Below are 9,932 nucleotides of genomic sequence, written 5' to 3'. Positions count from 1 at the left end.
TTTCTCCCTTCTTCAGAACCCCTTCTTAATATCAGTTTTGAATACGTTTTAAGAATTTTGCTATTTCTTCCCATCTTTCTTATTTTTTACCATTTTGAAACACAACTTGCTCTCATTCTCAGCTTTTTTCATCCCAAACAAATCCTTACACCTCTGCTTACCTTTATAAGTATTATTGATAATATTTGCAAATGAATTCTATTTTCAGTGAAAGTCACCTAGCTCTATTTTCTTAAACAAGAAATTTAGGTAAGATAAAAGTTCAAATAAATTTAGTTAGAAGGTTCTTGGTGGTATGAACTCAAGAAAATTCAGCTGTTGAAAGTTTTATAAAGCAATGTAAAATGTTGAACTCAGACGTTTTATTTTTATGCTTGTTCCCTTAATGTGAAATGGTAGTGAAAACAAAGTTATTTTAAAAGGATCAGATGTGCCATAATGTATGGCTTAATGTTTTTAGAAATCAGTTAGAATTGCCTGCCTATTCAATCATCACTTTAGAAAAATGTAACCTAAATTAAAGCATTAGCTATTTGTAATCCACAAATATAAAGCACCAAGCTATTTGTATCAGTGGAACTGTTCTCATTCATCTAAGAAAAAGATGGTTTCTTCATTATCTGCTTGAGGTGGGAGTATTGGCAGGATGGAAGGACTGTAATAAAATTCTGATTGTATCAGGGCTGTATTGGATAGCTCATTTCTAGCCTGGGGTTTCAAATGCTCCTGGATAACTCAAGCCATTTATTAGTGCTGGGTCCATGTATAAGATTTCAGGAGGAAAGAATTCACCTGTGTTCTCGCTGATGTGGTGTTGACAAGACTTCGCAGCTTCTCCCAACCTATGAGTGAAGCCTAACAGAAGGCTTGAAATGAAGATGAGCTCACCAGAGAGCAGACTTCATTAGAAATACCAATCTGCACGATGGCAGATGCCATCCATTCTCTCCTATCCCGAATTGTGGCCCTACTGTGAGCTTTATGAAGAGCAAACTAACCTCAGCTCAGTTCATTTCCACCAATATTTACCAAACACTCTCTACACTTAAGACACTTTTCAAAACTTTGGAAGTACAAAATGTGCATATTCCTGTTCACCAGGAGCCACTGCCATCATTACCCATCAAGAATATTCACTTCCCAGGTAGGGAGAAATGAGGTATCTTTCATACATAAGCTGGGAGTGCCTCTGCCAAGTTGTATGAGAAAGAGCAAAAGCTCTGCTCATGATCACCATCACATTAGATTGGCACTTCTCCCCAGGCACGTAGCAATACCTTTGTAAATTCAAGGCACTAATGGTGACTGTAAAATATGAGTGTTTCACATTCAAGAGAGCAGGCAGTCTGACCCAGAGGTTAAAGTAAAAGGGAAGTAAGGAAGCACCTTCTCCCTGTGTTTCTAGAAAGTCACATGTTTTATTGCCCAGTGAAGCAAATCAATTCCTCAGATGGCTTGAAAGTCATAAAACGTGTAGTTCAAGTGCATGACTGTTCTCACCCCATCTCTAACTTGGAAAGGTTGTCTTTAGCCCAAAGCTGTGCAAGAGTATGTATTTGGAAACCAGACAGTGCTTTCCAAGAGGTTGTGCTGAATCTGGGTCCAACAATCCACCTCCTGATAGCAAGGACTACCAGGATCTCAGGTATCCTTGGACGTAAGCCAAGATTACTTGTCCCACAGTGAACGGAACATGACTATGATCACCTCTTCTCTCATGCACAGCTATGCACTTGAGGTGGGGACGGCAAAATGGCCAAGGGAGTTGGTTGCTGGCCATAAAAAGAGTTGAAGAAGTTATCCTGGGCACAGGTTTGGAGGAGCTCCCCAGCTAGGTGAGGGCTGTGAACCAGGTCAGAACTAAAAGGAGGCCGCCAAACAAACACACACCAGATGGAGCAGCCACCCCACCAGTAGATGGAGATGAACTCAGGTCAGAGAACAGGAGGAGGGTGAAAATGACACCGAGCAGAGGACACGGGAGGAAGCAGATAAACGATTCATGCAGACAGGGGAGTAGGACTGCACAAGTACTCTGCTTACGTTAATTACAGCTGTCTTTCCAGGGCATGGGAGGTGGACATTTTGTTTGCTGGTTTAATGGGTAAAGCTGGCATACTCTGGAGGTAGCAAACTTACAACGTGGAAACCACCTGGGTTTCTTTGTCGGATTCTGAAAATTGATGCTGAGAGTTCTGGGTGGAAGATGATCTGGCAATTTTTGAGGCAGTTCCATCAAAAATACAAATTATTAATAAAATAATAATATTTTTCTATTTTCCACACCTCTAGATGAAATATTTCTCTTTACCTCTGCTATTCTGAGTTCCTTCTCTTCTTGTATCTTGATAAACTCCTGGGAGAAACTAGGTAGAAGCATAATACAAAACCAAGAGCTCATGAAAAACCCTCTGGGTCTCTGTTATGTAGAACATTTTCATTGAGGACTCTGAGGGCTGCTGACACTTTTGTCAGGCACAGTTGTCCAAGGTCACTTGTTCTCATATCTTGTGAGTTTCATGTCTTGATTTACACCATTTGCTAAATCATATTTTCTTTTTTCTTTCCCCAGATAGGCCATGGACTCTCCCTTTATTAGTCTGGTTTTTTCTTCTCTCTCATACATATTATCCTTTGTTCATGAATCTAGTTTATGAGAAACATGTATTCAGGCCTATCCAAGGTTTACATCATGCTGAGCTCATCTACAAACCTTCCATGACGGTTTCTGATAGAAAGGTGGACCCAAGGAAGAAAACAAGGAAAAAGGATCCTGTAAGAGTGTGAAACCCCTTGTTCCCTGGAAGTATCTTCCACTACTTACCTCAATTAGCCTCCTATCTGCCTGTGGTTTTTCTCCAGTTTCTATCTTTATTATTATTATTAAGCAATTGCCAAGAGTTATCATCTCCATGAAACAATCAGATTGGGTTATCAGAACTTCCTCAGATATTTCTCTGTTTCCTGAACCATTTAAACATGTACAAACCTCCAAGGATTTCTTAAAAAGCATCATGTGACAATTAACTTGGCAAGTCCTTCCCAAACATTTTTTTCTCTATTAAGCAAACAAAGGAATAATAGTAACCCTGAAAGTCAAGCAAATGTTTCCAAGATAAATGTTTGCTCTGCCAGCAAATATTTCTAAAGGTATTTCAATAGTTGCAAAAAAACACAAATACTTGGATAGTAGGCAAATTACACATCAATAATATTCTTGCATTTATTTCTGAGCACTTGGAGCTGCTCATGCTTCATTTTTGACTTAAGAACTCAGTATTCACTGGGTGAAAATGTTTGTTTTTCATCCCCTCCTTACCACGCATAATAAATGTAGCAAAACTATTTTGTTTGTCAAAAAAAGCATACTTTTACAAATGCAAACAGCTTTCAAATTCTTTGCAGTTCTTTGCAACTCAGTGCTGTACAGTCGCAATCTGATAGAAAATGAATGAAAAAGGTAGAAACTTGCACCACTGAAAAAGTAGCAACAGCAGCTCTTGATTTCACTGTAAGTTGAATGGAAAAAAAGAAAATCCCTTTCTAAGTTCTCTTCAGGAATGAGGGCTTTGTTAACCAGTTTTAACACCCACAGCACCACCTGACTCTCGCAGTTCTGTAGGATTAGCCTTGAAATCAACAAGAAATGCTATCTAAGCCTATTCAAAGATAAAACGACCTGCTTAGCTGACATGAAGAAAGGATTTTCCTTTGTCCAAACTCTGACTGGGTTTAATGAAAATAAGCATCATTCCGTATCATTTTAATATACGTTATACTGCAAAATACAGATCCAGGAATATTTACATTTTAACCCTATCTGTTCTTTTTCTTGGAAGTCATGCCTAAAATGTAACATAAGTGTTGAAAATTCAATTGTAATTAATATCTCAATTATAATCTATAATTACATTCATAGTTTCTGAATGGAAACTCTTTAAAACTATATAAAATGCCTATAATTTACTTCAGTTTGCCCCATCCAAGGGTACAATTAACAATATATGGATATATTTTTGGTTGTTAGGACTGGCCTTTGTTACTGGCATATAAATGTTTGAGGCCAGAGATCCTGCCAAACCTCCTACAATGCAGAGGTCAGTCTCCAAAAAAGAATTATCCAGCCTAAGGGACAAGAGGGCCGAGGTTGAGAAACCATGGTTTACTTTGAGCGTGTATCTTGTTGTTGAAACATTAGAAACATTAGAAACATAAGTTTGAAACATTAGAAAATACCTTATGATCTAGTTCTTAAAAGTAAATATTACTTATTTGAGATTTTATATGTTAAAATGAATAAGATGGGAGCAGATGTAGCTCAGTGGTTGAGAGCCTGTTTCCCATGTACAAGGTCCTGGGTTCAAACCCCAGTACCTCTTCCCTTGCCCCAAAAAGGAATAAATTAGATACAGGATAGAATAATTACAGAAATGAGTATCGCTTCAAACACAGTAGGAATTCATGAATGTGAAGATTTTATTCTTTCTATGTGGAAATAAATTTTTCCATAAAGTAAAGTTCATTATACTGTTTTACACAATGTGTCTTCCTGTTTTCCCAGAAAAATACTTAAGAATTTCTTACCAAGGTGAGGGCAAGCATGCAAAAGTTTGGCTCTCAGAACTGGCCGCCTCTGAGGTCTGAGGCACGAAATACGCCTCCCTTGGTTGGCCCGTCGGGATGAGGTATGCACCTACGCCTCCCCACAGGGGAAACTCACGCAAGCCCCCTCGCACCACCTCCGTTTGGGCCAATCTCAGGGTCTCCTACCTCGTAAAGACACGCCTGCTCTCTTCCACCTATCAGTGAGCTATCCAGCTCAGCTCTCTCAAATTTAAGCTCTCCCTAGTAACTACTGACCAGCGTAGTAGAGAAGTTCTGCTTCTATGCCCTTATAAGGTAACAACAGCTAATCTAGCCTATCAGAACCCAATCACCCTCCACCAATCCCCTCTCTTCATACTCTATAAAACTGCTTGTACTTCCTCAATAAAGTAGACCTGCGCCATCCGCCTCATCTCCGCAGTTGTCCTTCGAGCCACTGTGCGTCCTCTCATGCCTGCGCCTCCCCACCCCGAGCTCCCTGTCTAGAGAAGCGGGGGCTCCTCACCTCACCAAGGCAGCTCAGTTAAATGAGTTGTCCAGAAAAAAGATCAATGATTTAAGTGAAATGTAATAAAAAATTCAAATTTTATTCAATTTCCTTTAAAATTCCACATAGATTTCTAGATTAAAGGTGGAAACTGTCACATATGCATCTGTGGTCATTTTACATTTCGGTGTTAGGGATTTATCAACTATCAGGAGATGAATGGATGATATCACTCATCTCTAAAATTTGTGACATAATTATTTCACTGTGAATTCTAATTTGGTAGAATTGAGCAATGATTTCACCTCTTTTAATAAGAGTGTTTGAAAAAAGTGGGAACTACCTTAATCAAACCTTCATCAGTAGTGGAACAAATCAAAACTGTGACAGAATTCGATGAAAATGACAGAGCGTCAGTCTGTGCTACTCCTGGAAAAGCTGTATAATCCAAATGTATTCAAGAGGAGATTGGAGACAAACCCTAACTGAGGAGCACCCTATGAAATAACTGGCCTGTAAACGTCGAAAGCATCAAAATGACAAACGCCAAGGAAAGTACTCTTCCACTGAAGACTAAAAAAACATGACAACGAAATAAATGCAATGCAAATTCTACTTGGATCCTTTTGCTACAAAGGACATTACTGGGATAGTTGGTGAAACGCGAGTGGGATCGGAGCATGAGATGGTAGTAGTACATCAATCGTCCTCCGTTGACTCTACATCGGGTCCGTATATGAGAATTCCCTTCTTTGTTCTTAAAGGATTAGGGCATGTGGCAGCAGATTGGTAAAGGACATGGTTTCTGGGGGAAGAAAGTTCTCTGTATCCTAGGTGCAAATTTTCTGTAAGTTTGTGATTGTTTCAAAATAATACACATATCCATTTAGATAGTATTGTTTCAAAATTTCAGAATTTTAAAGAAGGCATGAAGTCATACTATGAAAAAAACATTTTAAAAAAACATTAAATTTCAGAAACAAATTTGAAATGTATTGAAGTAGAATTACTTCCACCAGAGTATCTTTCTTTCCATTGAAAGAGGCAGGTATTGGTTTTTCTGCCCTCTAATTCCTACAAAAACGGTAAATGACATAATTTACTCTGTTTATAAATCTGTTCATTTATTCAGCAAATATCTCAGCACAGAATTTTGCTGAACTTCAAAGTTGAGTAAGAAGGGAAATGGAAAAGGGCTATCAAATACTCTTTCCTAAATCATTACCCATGTGTTTAAAACTCATACATACGAAGGTTCATCAATGCAAGTGAACAAATGAAAAGGAATTATTTGTCTACGCTTTATGCTTGCAATCTCTAACATTTATGTTGCCTTTAGATCTTTATTTACTGAGGAGGCAGAGCTTTGGGTGTTCTGTTAAACAGCATGTCTTTAAATTGTGATTTTGCATTTATACATTCCCAGTGTATGAAATACTTGAAAATCGAATGTGCTTGGTTTACGCACACATGTACATAAAAATAATCAGTTGAAGTGTTTTGATATCAAATTGTCATTCTCCTAAAAATGTTGTCTATACCATTCATTCTTTCATGCTTCCCCTTTTTGTGCCACGTCCCCCACTTTTCCGATATGCTGATGAGGATACCACAAGCACATTTCTTTGGAGATTGGTGTTTCCTCTTATTTTAGCAATGTGTCCTCCCGAGAAATTCCTTTTGGCCCCTCCAAGCTGTGCCTAGCATGGGTCAGTGTCCCTGCCCTCTTAGAGTCTAATACCTGGACTCGCAGTCCCTGACTCTGGCCCTGGGATCAACAGCACCAGTGCCACCTGGAAGCTTGTTAAAAAGGCAGATTATTGAGCCCCACCCCAAGTGACAGAATCAGGGACTCTGGGATGAGGCCAAGCAAGCTTTTAACAAACCCTCCAGGTCATGTGATGAACGCAGAGAAATAGTCTTGGATTCCTAGTTCTCAAAGTCAAGCGTGGAACTTACTTAATCCATCCTGATTCAATGGGTCCTGCTTGGGCACCAGAAATTTGAATTTTTGGGTGAGCCCAGTTGATGCTGCTGCGGGTCATTGGGACAGGGTGGGGGTCCCTTCATCAGCATTCTCTCTGAATGTTTAAGAAGTGTCTAAGAAGAATCCCACCATGCCATGCAAGGGTTAAGGTACAGTCTTCATGGGGAGATGGGGATAGGTACAGAGCCCCAAGGTCAATGACAGTAATGAGGGCTTGCAGCCCATCCTCTCCTCATCCCACAGAGAAGTGTGGCTGGACCCACAGTTGATGTCTAGACTACAGCCCCTGCCCCCCAGCGTGCCCCGCTAGCTGTAGATAGGCACAGAGACAACCTTATCAATAAAGCAACACTCAGCTTTCTCAGCCGCCAGGTAGTTTGCACCAGCCTTTACAGGCTGTCTGAAACTCCAGCTGCTGGTCCTGGGGCTTTGGCATTTATGGGTCATTACAGCCCCTCCTTTCAGGGGGGAGGCGAGTTTGGGTGCAGCCCCCTCCCTGATTCCAGGGGGTCCATCAGCCTGGCAGTCCAGAGAGGGCACCCAGGGTCCCTTTGAGAAGCAGCCCATGGCACCACAGCTGTCTACAGACTAGGTGTGGAAGGGCGCCTTCCTCGACTATTATACAGCCTCGCATCTTTTGGATTTCCTGACTATGTTTTGCCTCCCATCTCCTATACTAGAGTAAAGCAGCTATATAGGCATCTTTTTGTGGGATTCATTTCCTTTCTAATTCCGAACACAAGCACCCTCCATCTTCTTGCTACATTACTCTAGAAAGTTCACACGATCAGAGTCTGAATTGGTACGACTGCGATAGGCTGTTATTTTTTCATTTCTAGGTCCCTGAAACAATCCTCAGTGGTTCTGTAAGGACTGGGCTGAGACAGAGAGGAGGCGTACTTCCATCCCGTATGTTACCAGTGCAGGTGAGCTGGTCCTTTCCATACCTCTGCATGACAGTGGGTCAGAACGCGATGGCTGAGGGTGCTGAGTGCCTATCTTCATAACCCAGGGGATCCTGAATGCAAACTGACCGCACACAAGGGGTTAAATTAGGAGTACTATTGCTAGAGGAATTTTAAAGGTATTTCACAGGAAGCTTTGGTGCAGCACCAGTAAGAGCTCCAATATTAATTCAAACCCAAACAGAAGCAACGCAAGAGGGAACTTCTGTTGCCTGGTACAGATTCTCTCCATTTCCACAGGAGGTGGGACCTTGAGCTTACCTTACAGAATTCACTGCATTGTAGGAAACATATACATAAATGCTTGGCTATTCATTTAGCAAGACACACAGTTTGGACTTTATCTTCAGAAAATTTTTTGCTCTATTTGTAAATCTTGATGAAAAAATCCCTCTAGGAACTGTCATATAGAAAACTGGAAAGAACAAACTTCCCTAAGGACTAGAGACAAGACTCTAATATTCAAAAAGAGGCACAACAAGTAAGAAACACCCTTTTTATTTATTTATTTATTTAATTCCCCTCCCCTCCCCCGGTTGTCTGTTTTCTGTGTCTTTTTGCTGCGTCTTGTTTCTTGTTTCTTTGTCCGCTTCTGTTGTCGTCAGCAGCACGGGAAGTGTGGGCGGCGCCATTCTTGGGCAGGCTGTTCCCTCCTTCGCGATGGGCGGCTCTCCTTATGGGTGCACTCCTTGCGCGTGGGGCTCCCCTACGCGGGGGACACCCTGCGTGGCACGGCACTCCTTGCGCGCATCAGCACTGCGCATGGGCCAGCTCCACAGGGATCAAGGAGGCCCGGGCCAGCTCCACACGGATCAAGGAGGCCCGGGACTTGAACCGCGGGCCTCCCATGTGGTAGACGGACGCCCTAACCACTGGGCCAAAGTCCGTTTCCCAAGAAACACCCTTTTAAGTTTGTGTTTTCCCCCAGTTCTCAGGCTGGTTTGCTGACAGTGCACACTAAACATCCTTGCACTGAGGTATTGAATCATCCATCCAAAGGGGTTGAGAAAAGAGTAGATAAAATGAAGACCCCTGCCACGTTCCTTCTCTGGATTTCAAGAGTTGATTTCCGGGAAGCGGATTTGGCCCAACAGATAGGGCATCTGCCTACCACACGGGAGGTCCAAGGTTCAAACCGCGGGCCTCCTGACCCATGTGGTGAGCTGGCCCATGTGCAGCTCTGATGCACGCAGGGGTGTCCCCCACATAGGGGAGCCACACGCCCAAGGAGTGCCTCCCTCAAGGAGAGCCGCCCTATGTGATAAAAGTGCAGCCTGCCCAGGAGTGGTGACCCCGCACACACGGAGAGCTATGGCGCAACAAAAAGAGACACAGATTCCCGGTCCCACTGACAAGAATCCAAGTGGACAGAAAAGAACCCACACAGCGAATGGACACAGAGAACAGACAACTGGGGGAGGCAAATAAATAAAAGATAAATCTTAAAAAAAAAAAAAGCTGATTCCCTCTACTTTGGTTGTGCAGACAAAGTCATATTTGCATTTCAATCCCACCAGGGGTGACAGAAAATAATGCCGAGTATTACTTTTTTGAGTCGCAGTGGAAATTCAAATCGGCCACAAGATTCCAACCTTGTATTTCCAAGGGCCGGCGTGCAAGGGGCCAGTCTCGTGGGTGAGTGCCTACGTGCTGGGAGGTGCTGACAATCAGCACCTCCAAGGGGTCTCCTCCTGGGGGAGACTTAATCCACGCCCAAGAGCACCGTGGGGTGCTGGCAGCGGCACGAGTCATCGCAGGTGTGTTTTCAGGCGGGACGCACGGATCTGTACCTCAAGAGCGACGCTTCAGCCACAGTCAGGGAGATGCAACCGACCTTTGGGCTTGCTGGTTTTGTGAACACAAAAAACAGACTCCAGAAAGCAAAGGC

At 42.4% G+C, this 9,932-nt stretch overlaps 1 pseudogene; it reads left to right on the top strand.

Moving 5' to 3' along the window:
- The first annotated feature begins 4,680 nt into the window (after nucleotides 1-4,680).
- Nucleotides 4,681-9,932, top strand: part of LOC139438577 (leucine-rich repeat-containing protein 58 pseudogene) — a 36,789-nt pseudogene continuing 31,537 nt past the window's right edge.

Source organism: Dasypus novemcinctus (genome assembly GCF_030445035.2).
Source record: "Dasypus novemcinctus isolate mDasNov1 chromosome Y unlocalized genomic scaffold, mDasNov1.1.hap2 SUPER_Y_unloc_1, whole genome shotgun sequence".
NCBI lineage: Eukaryota > Metazoa > Chordata > Mammalia > Cingulata > Dasypodidae > Dasypus > Dasypus novemcinctus.
This window is presented reverse-complemented; position numbering and strand designations above follow the sequence as displayed.